Source organism: Solanum pennellii, chromosome 7 (genome assembly GCF_001406875.1).
Source record: "Solanum pennellii chromosome 7, SPENNV200".
NCBI lineage: Eukaryota > Viridiplantae > Streptophyta > Magnoliopsida > Solanales > Solanaceae > Solanum > Solanum pennellii.
The window spans coordinates 5765202-5775886 of NC_028643.1; the positions used below are offsets into that span (position 1 = coordinate 5765202).

General features: G+C 33.4%; 1 long non-coding RNA gene across 3 annotated transcripts; it reads right to left on the reverse strand.

Moving 5' to 3' along the window:
• Nucleotides 1-4070: 4070 nt before the first annotated feature.
• LOC107023946 lies at nt 4071-8996 on the reverse strand. 3 transcript variants are annotated; one of them, XR_001457293.2, is made up of 6 exons: nt 8762-8996; nt 7870-8162; nt 7236-7773; nt 5430-5838; nt 5086-5224; nt 4071-4772 (listed from the first exon to the last, which is right to left on the reverse strand). It is a non-coding gene; the product is annotated as an uncharacterized LOC107023946 (long non-coding RNA). The 3 variants fall into 3 exon arrangements; XR_001457294.2 differs by having other exon boundaries at nt 7262-7773; nt 7870-8995; XR_001457292.2 differs by having other exon boundaries at nt 7870-8995.
• Nucleotides 8997-10685: the final 1689 nt, after the last annotated feature.

Sequence of the window (10685 nt, forward strand, 5' to 3'; positions counted from 1 at the left end):
CCCTAGAGCCTGGCGATCCTTGAGTTTCCCTTCTCCTCCGTCATGGATTCCGGCTTCATCCCGGTCAACGGTTCGTGAAGATCTTTCTGGTACAGATAATCTTCGATCTGCATCTTCCAGAAACTGAAATCGGATCCATCAAACTTCTCGATTCCAAGCTTCGAACTATCCATCTTCTGTGATCGTGTTGAATCTCCTTAGCTCTGATACCAGTTGTTAGGATCGAATTCACGCACACACACTAGATGAATAAAGAACACAAGAACTTTCAAGAGAAAGAGATGAGAGATCTAGAGAGAGAAAGAGAAAAACCCAATATTTCGTGGTAACACCCCGTGAGTAAACTTCCACGGCGGTGAGGTATATTTATATTAATAAATCAGAGTATTTTTTGTTATAGAGAATAAATAGGAAAACCTAAAATAGAGAATAAATTAGAAAGCCTAAAATAGAGAATAAATAGGAAAACCTAAAATTAATCAGGCTCCACTACCTAACACTCTATTGAGTATTTTATTAGCTGTAAGGATGGCTTCCCCCCAAAGATTTCGCGGTGAACCAGAATTGATCATTAAGGCATTCATCATTTCTTTTAATGTTCTGTTCTTCCGTTCTGCCAAACCATTTGACTATGGTGTATATGGTGCAGTAGTTTGATGAATAATACCATATTCCAAACATATCTCTGCAAAAGGAGATTCATATTCTCCACCCCTATCACTCCGAATCATTTTTATCTTTAGATTCAATTGGTTTTCCACTTCATTTTTGTATTGCTTAAATGCATTAATTGCTTCATCCTTACTATTAAGCAAATATACATAACAAAATCGAGTGCAGTCATCAATAAAAGTTATAAAATACTTTTTTCCACCACGAGATGGTGCTGACTTCATATCGCATATATCTATGTGAATTAAGTCTTAAGTTTTAGAATTTCTTTCAAGAGACTTGTAAGGATGTTTAACAAACTTACTTTCTACACAAATTTCACATTTCGACTTATCGCATTTAAAATCAGGCAATACTTCTAGATTAACCAATTTTCGGCTTTGTAATTTACATGTCCCAAACGGGCATGCCATAAATCACTTAACTCCAATAAGTAAACAGAAGCAGAATTTTTATTAATACTGTCAATAACCATTACATTTAGTTTGAAAAGACCCTCATTGAGGTAGCCCTTTCCTATGAACATTTCATTCTTACTTATTACAGCTTTATCACTAACTAGGACACACTTAAACCCGTTCTTAACGAGTAGTGCAGCAGAAACTAAATTCTTCCTAATAGTAGGGACATGCAGAACATTGTTTAAAGTCAACACTTTGCCGGATGTCGTTTTCAACATTTCTTTCCCAGTTCCTGCAATCCTTGCTGTTGCTGTGTTTCCCATGAATAAATCTTGATCGTACTCAGCAGGAGTGTACGTTGCAAAGGCTTCTTTTGCAGAGCAAATATGTCTAGTGGCACCTGAGTCGAGAAACCACTCCTTGGGATTTCCAACTAAGTTACATTCTGATATCATTGCACACAAGTCATCTGCATCTTCCATCTTTTCCACGATGTTTGCTTGACTTTTGCCTTTGCCTTTGTTTTTGTCCTTTCTTGGAGCATGACAATCAGAAGATCTATGACCAGCCTTGCCACAATTATAACAGTTGCCTTTGAATTTCTTCTTGGCCTGTTCTGACTTCTGCCCGTTGGACTTCTTTCTCTTTTTGTCTTTGGTAGGAGCTTCTTCAACAATATTAACTCCAATGATTGTTGAACTCTTACGCGACTTCTTTTCGGCATTTCTGTTATCTTCCTCAATCTTGAGCCGAATCACAAGATCTTCAAGCTTCATTTCTTTACGCTTGTGCTTTAGATAATTCTTGAAATCATTCCACGAAGGAGGCAACTTCTCGATCATTGCAGCCACTTGAAAAGCTTCATTTACTACCATATCTTCAGCAATCAGATCATGGAGAATAAGTTGAAGTTCCTGCACTTGTGATCCAACAGTTTTACTATCTATCATTTTATAGTCTAAAAACTTTGCGACCACAAACTTTTTCAAGCATGCATCTTCTGTCTTATATTTCTTCTCAAGTGCATTCCACAACTCTTTTGAAGTTGTTATTGCACTATAGACATTATATAAGTCATCCTCTAAAGCACTCAAAATGTAACCTTTACATAGGAAGTCTGACTGTTTCCATGCTTCAACAATCATAAATTTTTCCCTGTCTGGCATATCATCAGCAGGAACTGGAGTATCTTCACTTGTAAATTTCTGCAGACCAAGAGTGGTAAGCCAGAAAAATACTCGTTGCTGCCATCCTTTGAAATTCACACCTATGAATTTACCCGGTTTCTCTGCTTGTGATACAAGAGTTCGGGTTGGTGCAGCAACAACCACTGTAACACCAGTGTTTTCCATTTCTGATAAACAAAATTGATACAATATAAGTAAGCAATAAATTATAATTGCAGACTTAAAGGAGTATAAAATCACAAAGATTTTTGTCTCCACCAGAAACACAGATTTAATTAATTTCCTTAAGATTGTTGCCAATCTGTGCTATGAAAATCATAAATTACTGGTTGTAATAAATCAGTCAGAAACACGAAGTAACTGAGATTTTTAGAACTAGTAAATAAGATGAACAGAAATTTATTTGTAAAAAATAATTGAATCTGTAAAACTTACCAGAATCTGGAATACTATTTTTTTTGATAATTTAGGAAGAATCTCAAGTCCACTGAATTCACAGTGTCCCTTTAAGGAAATTATTCCCCTCTAGTATCCGAGGTTTGATTTGGAATATAACCTCCCAAGGTAAAATGATCTTAATCTGTAGAGTATAGATACCAAAAACTCTACTGTCAGCGAATCAATCCATAGCAGGAAAGTACACGAAGAAATATGTGTTTTTAAGAAGGAAGATCAGAAAATTCGTGAGAAATATTCTGAAGACTGAATGGTATTTATAGGCAAGAAGAATATATTCTGAAAGGTTGCAACCCTTTCAGAATTGACACGACCATTAATGAAAGGTTGCAAACTTTCAAATGGTATTGACTGTTCCTGAAAGTTGCAACCTTTCAGAACAGTCATGGCGGGAATTTTTAAATATAACGGAATTTAAAACGGGTCACGCGCGCGGATTCGAGTCGGGTCGGGTTAACTAAAAAGTTGAAAACATTTCGGTTAACGTCTGTTATCAACTAATTAATTGAAAATAATTTTTGGCCATTAAATTAATTAAATAAATAATTAAAATAAATTTGTCCAAAAAATTATCTCTCGATCGATCATTTGCCAAAGCCAAAGCCGAAGCCGAAGCGAGCGACGACGACGACGGCACGAGGAGGGTCCCTCTTTCCAACCCTTTTAACAATTAATAGGAGTGTTTATTTATTTAAACTCTCCTATTTTCATTTCCATTACCGATGAGGGACTATTGCCTTTTTCATTAAAGCATTAGAGGACTTTTCAAGTTCCCAACCTTTCAAGTTCTAAACTTTTCAAATTCCTCTCCTTCCCTCTATTTCCCATCAATTCTTGCTACATACCCAACACTTGTAACCTAACAAAGCGAAAGCAACATTGAAAAGAGTTTTAACTCTTTACATTGAAAAAAAGTTAGTCTCTATTATGAAGGGAATATAAAGACTTTTAGTTACATGCATTTACTATACCAAATTCATATAGAGAGGAGATTTATTTTCTTTTCTTTGAGTAATCAAATATTTGGTGTTTCTACTATTTTCTACATGTTTAACACTGACCTACTTAATTAATTGCCTTCATTTTCCATATTGCTCTAATTTGACAGTAGATATTAGAAGTCAAAAAGAAACTTTATATTAAGTTATTCTAAAATTGGAAACTTTAATAAGTATGGAGAAATTGAAAATGAACATATACCTCTACCAACTTTGCAGATATGATATCATTACTTTCTCGGTGCAGTGAGGGAAACTTTAATCCATTGTCTTTTTGTTTTTCTTCTAATCAAGAATTTAACTCTGATGAAATTAAAGGACCAAATTTAAGAAACAAAAAATAAAACTGAGAACAGTTTTACACGGTAAAATCGAGTGACTAGACGAAAAAGGATCTTTTGCGACAATTAATTGACAGCAATAACTTAATTTTCTGCCTAAGCGACAGACCGCATCACTTATTTTTTTAGAAGAAGCGACTCGGCCCGTCGCTTTTCTACTACCCACCTGTAAATAAATTATTACAAATTCAATACAGTCCATTCCAAATAAAAGCATATGCACTCCATCAATCATCCATAAACACTAAAATCATAATATAAAATATACAAAAAAATTGCTACAAGTATAAAAAGATCACTGAAGAGATGCTAAGAAGTGGAGGCTATGTATTCGACTTCATCATCACTCGAGGGTCTTCTTGAAGAATGGGTCATACGAGCGAGGTTAAGCACTTATTCTTTGATTTTCTTTTTTACTCATTCTTTCATTTTTCAGCAACTCGTTGAACCTTAGACGCTACCAATGCACAAGTTGTGCAATTTGCTGCGACATGGCTGCTATTTGAACACCATCAAGTCACAATCCAATGCATTCTAATCCTAATTGGAGGCATCATACATTGTTCCGAGAGCCCATCCCGTAGATTGTGCTCTAATGTGTTCCCCTACCACTTTTTCCTTCGAAAATTGAGAGGCTTAGCTTGTTCAAGCGCGAGCTGGACCAAATCGCCCAGAAATTCTTGAATTGGTCCATCTCAAGCAAGTGTTGTTCACACACTATGCATATTAAAAAAAAAACTCAACATCAAAATATATATACATAATAGATGCACTATTTCTATCTTAACATTTCTTCATCTTGTCTAGCTGGCTAAAGTGCACCAAACACACAGAGCTAATGAATGCATTAATATTGCTAATACACTCTACCAAACGACTCTTTAGTTTAAAAGATACTCATATTAGAGCCACAAACTTTCTTGTCTTTTTTAAAAAAAAAACTGAAAAAACTTTCTTGTTGTTAATCAGTAGTACAGTAAAATAGTTCGTACAGATGATGAAAAAGGTAAAAGTTGGCAAAAGAAAGCACCTTCACTTGTCCATGGAGGGATTTTATGTATCCCATTACTTCACGGAGAACAGAAGTAATTTTAAATATCCACCTATTTTCTGCCACTTGGATAGAATACATTGGATTGTCACATCAAGTCAAGACACTTGATCCCCACCTGAAAGGATTAGAAAAGCTCAAAAAATAATTTTTCCACAAGTGAAAATGTAACAATGGCTATATAAAGAGATTTAGCAAAACTAGAGAGAGAAGGAATTGGAAGCTTTAATCGTTCACTCATAATTCTTCTTACTTTTTCAGCTTAGCAAGTACCAAATGCTAATCATTTTAGGATTACTTCTCTTGGTTTAATTCCAACATACCTCATCATCTTCTAATAGTTGTAGGATTTTGTTGAGATTCCTTGTTGCTGCTGACTGACCTTCTATTGATGGTTCTGGGATGAACTCAACTAATTTCATCTGGTAATTTTCTACCACCAAATTGGATTCAAAGCTTTCTATGATATCTATAAGCTTACAAAGTTGATCTCCCAGGTTTTGTGCTTGATTGGAGACTTCCAAGTGAAGGCTGCAACATGGACAGCATTTTTATGCAAGCTTCTTCGTCATTGCAATGTTTTCTTGGATAGACTCCCATTCATTCACCAGCTTCTAAACATCCTTGAGCCACTTAAGAACATCTGGTTTTGGTTTATAGCCTTCTCTCTCAACTCCTTCCACCTTCTCCTTGATAGCATCTCTTAACTTTGTTAGCTTCTCCATGTCCTTCCTATAATTTCAACATTTGATGAGAAACGACTGTGTTTTCAAACTTAGGATAGAAGCATTTAAACACAAACTTCCCCACCTCAAAAACAAAGTTAGAATAACAGAAAAGAATTTGTCCATTGAATATATTACTCTTCCAGTAAATAGATAAAAATGTTTTATGAGAATGCTAATGATGCTCTCAAAGATAATCAAATGAAGTTAAGCTGATTGGTTTTACTTTGTTTAAGGCACTACTTGCAGAAAATAAATTGATCAATTTTAAATTGTTGTTGTGGAGCCTCTTCAATTTGCTCATATGGGAGAAGAATGATTCCTTTTATTCTAAGAACTAGACAACCGTTCTTTTCTACTATAATCTTAAAAATATTCGTTGATCCATTCACTTCTACCCAGGATATTGAGTTCGAATCCTTGAATGGAGAAACCCTGGTAGATAACACTATAATATTGGAAAAATATGCTAAAAAGAAGAACTATTGAACCAGCCATGAAGTTGCCAGATAAATAGTTAGCACAATATGTCTATATTTTACTACTACATTTTCCTTCTTTATAAATAGAATTCCAGAAAAATCTTCAATAAGTTTTATATAGTTGTTATGTAGCCTCTTCATTCTTGCATAGATGGGAGAAGAATGGTTCCTTTTTATATTTATATTAATAAGTACTTTGGACAACCTTTCTTTTCCTTACTATTTAACAGCAAAGCAAACATATAGGAAAGAAAAGAAGGAAACAGATGTTGCCAGCAAGAGAGTATCAGCTGTTGCATTTCCTTTATTCTTGAGAAAAGTGTGCAGCATATACTTCTCTTATTTTTCTGCTGCGAAAAGCTTGTAAATTTTTTTTAGATCTTCTGTTTTGATTACTTCAAAACCTTACTTGACCCATTCTAAACTTTTTGAATAGAATTATGTTTTTCTTCTGTACAACACAAATTGTACTATCCTATAAGATTGGTCTTAGTTTTTGTGCTAAGAATCTTAAAGGTTGAACACATCTCTGATTTGAATTAATTTAAGGTAGCATGATGTTATCTACGATCTATCACTCTCTCTTGTCACTGATTAAGTCCTAATTTGTCACAGCTCTAAGTTTATCTGTCCAACTTTTGTTGTCAATTTCAACTCTTCCGATTGTAAACTATTGAGGGAAGAAGGTAGTGTTGGGGTACCAGTTTTCGTTTAGATTCAGAACTATTAGGGATGGAAATGCAAAAAAAAGTTCATGCGGAATTTTCACGAGAGGATAATTGTCTTGCAAAAGTAAAGATGTTGTCTTTGGGCATTCCATGAAGCAATCAGGTAGACTATTAATTCCATAACTTACAAAAGATATTCTCTTGAGAGAAGCAGGCATTTTAATATGTGATATCTCAGCCAACTCAAAACCAACCTGAATAAGAGAATTGTGTTCATTACCAGAGGAATGAGCTATCCATGAAACAACATCTTGAACTACGTCATGCATCTTCACAAATTCAAACTCATACATTTCAAGCAAGCAGGCATCTTTAGACTCTCAATAATTGTGATTCCCCTCTTGTAGGCTTCATGTGTTACGTTCACCAAGTAACCCCTCTGCCCATCGGCAATGTGTATGAGAGCATCTGTTGGAATAGCCACCGAATATAAGGAGCAATACAAGAAACAACTTTGAATGTCACCTCTCTTTTTGACATATTCGTTATGAGGTTTGGACATTCCAAGTGATTGTAAAAAAACTTCCCACAACTCGACCCTCTTCTTCCCTCACAGATGCTCCCATAACAACAATTGCTAAAGGTAAACCACCGCACTCTCTTGCAATTGCCTTTGCAAATGGTTGAATATGCTCCAAAGAGGCATTATCTTCTGCTTTTTTGACAAACAGTTGCCAAGATTCATCCTCAATCATAGTGTACACCTTTGTTTCGGTGTATGTTTTCATTTGCCTACAAAGATCAAAAAACAGGAAGTTAATAATTACTTTGCTTCTTGCAAGATTTTCAAGTTGGGGCACACCTACATAATCCAGACTTATAGCTTACCAAGCTTGATCTAGTATAAGAACTGGGATCATTTCTTGTTCGAGTTTTTGATGAATTTTATTAGCAACATTTTGTACGCTTTCGTTGTCATCAACCTTTACATCTCTTCTATTGGCAATTCTTGTTTGAACCTTGCTTATGTCTATTGGCGGTTTGGGAATGGTAATCCATACCATAACACCAAAAGATAGTTTAGAGTCTGACGCAATAATCTTTATGAGCTCATTATTCAAATTCTTCACAAAGGTAGTCTTTCCAACTCTTCCCATACCACATACACCAATGACGGAAATCTGAAAGGATTGAAATATCATAAAAAGTAACTTGCCCACAAGTAAAAGATGCACAATGACTAGGTAAAAACTTTTCACCAACACTCTCCCTTTTTTGTCACACTTACCTCTTCTTATCACAACATAACAAACCTTATGGCCATGCCACAAGTCCCCACATGTTAACAACTTTCACAAGTGAAATTTTGTATTCTCTATGAATAAGTTTCAATTATCAAAAGATGCATCTTGACTGAGATTCAAGAGACTATCTGTTCACTATTTTGCCAAAATCATTACTTTATTTAATACAATAAATCATGAAACATATGTAAATTGAATTGAACATCTAGAGGGAAAAAACAAAAGGAAGGATCCAGAATGATATAAGACCCTGTTTATTGTTATGCCCAAATTAGATCCACAAAAGTACCAACAAAATAACTCTTTACTAGATGACCCAAAAAAAAAGTAAAAGAACTAACTTTTCCTACACAAGAAACACACATCCTAATCCCTTCTTCTTCCCAAACAAACCTAGAACCTTGATGGAAAATTCCTAAGCAATCGGAGAAACTTCAAAAAAAATAATGATATCAGAAGAAAAAAAAACAACCAACCGTCAATTTTAAAAATTCAATCCTCCATTAAAAAAGATCAACAGCAACAGCAATAGCAGCAGCGGCAGCAGCCATGATTTCAAGCAAACCCGTTTGCACCAGCAGGTTGCTCACTGATTCAGTGTTACAAGCTATGGTTAGTGTTTTCTAGGGTATAGCACTGACGGTGGACGAGAAACAAGATGTTCCACCATCCATTGGGGTATGAGTATATACTCCTTTGTTCTCCTCCTCTTATTTTATGTCACACTTTTCGAAGTGATATTCGAATTTAGAAATTGAAACAATCTTTTAACTCTGATCATAAATTTTAATAGATTTTTAAATATTTTAAATTATCAATTGTCATTTAAAATATTTTTTCTGCAAATAAATATATGAATTTTATTTTTTAAAATTTAATACATAATTTTCTAATTAAATTTACACTAATTAATTCTCAAAATATAAAAAATATCACATAAATTAAAAATGAGTGAGTAATTATTTTGAGTTTTATCTTCATTTTAGAATGTGATTTTTAAGTCTGACCCAATAAATGAGGATTGAGAAAGGTTGTGTTTATGTTTAGATGATTTATTACTTTTTGTTTATATGTCAAAAATCATAAATTTATATTTTTTTAAATTATGATTTTTTATTTATTTTGATTCAAAAACAAATGTTTATAAGTTTTTCTTTTTAATTTTATATACACTTTAAAGATGCTGAAAAACTATTTTAGTTTTAAAACACTTAAAATAGATTGATTCAAAATTTAATCAGTTTATGGGTTATATAAAAGAAATAGAGAAAAGATATAAAGTCACACCTAAAAGTTATTCCATATTTGCATTAAGACACTAATTTTAAAAGTGTCCTATCACCCCATGAAATTATTCAATATCTTTATAAATTGGTCATTTTGACCTATTTTCTCGTCTGGGTTGTTACCACAAAAATGGGGCTCGTGACAAAATCTTTTCACTGTCATAATCAACTATAAAGTGACACATGTATTTATATTTCTTAAATATTAATTATTTAATAAATTTACATCATCTTCCCCATTATCTTCTTCACCCAAGTTCAAAATCCATTTTTTTCTTCATCTTCTTCAACTTAGAAGATCCATTTACTTCATCCATTTTTATCTTCTTTTTTTTCTTTCTCTTGCTTTTGTTTGTTTCTTTTTCTTCTTTTATCTTTTCTTTTTTTAAAAAAAAAAATCCATTGATTAGAGAATATTATGAAACTCCATCTTTTTTTTGGTCTCATTACCTTATTTTAGTAACTTGAGAGTTGAATTGATTTTATTTAGTGATGTTTTGGTGAGGAAAATAGTGTTACATGGAAGCATCATAGGTTACATTGAAAGTGACTATGGCTGCTATTTTTTTGGAGGACTTACAACAAGGAACAAAGAATTTGAGTAATGAAGATTTAAGAAGAAATAGGGAAAAAATGAAAATAAAGTTGGTAAAATAGAAATAATAAAATGAAAATGAAAATGATACTAAAAATTAAAAGAACTTATTACGTGTCAAACAACTATTGGTGCGTGCTCTTTTGTTGCAATTGGGGTTGCGCGAAAAATGAGATATTTATAACACTTTTAAATTGTTCAATGGGGAAATAGGACACCCACAAAGTTAAGGTGTCTTTTTGAAAATTCGAGACAACTTCAGTGGTGATTTTATATCTTTTCTCAAAAAAAATATATAAAGTATATATAAAGTATTAAAAAAATAAGAGTAATTCAAACTCAAAATTTATTTATTATCACTACTATATATAAGAGTGCATCTCTTGGTCGACATGCTTGCTTATGGACCAAGGGATAATTTTGGTATATTGTTATTACTATGCTTAAATAAATTATACTTTATTTGCTTCAAAAAATGGTACTTTCTCATACTTCGACTAAAAAACAGCTTGTATGTTT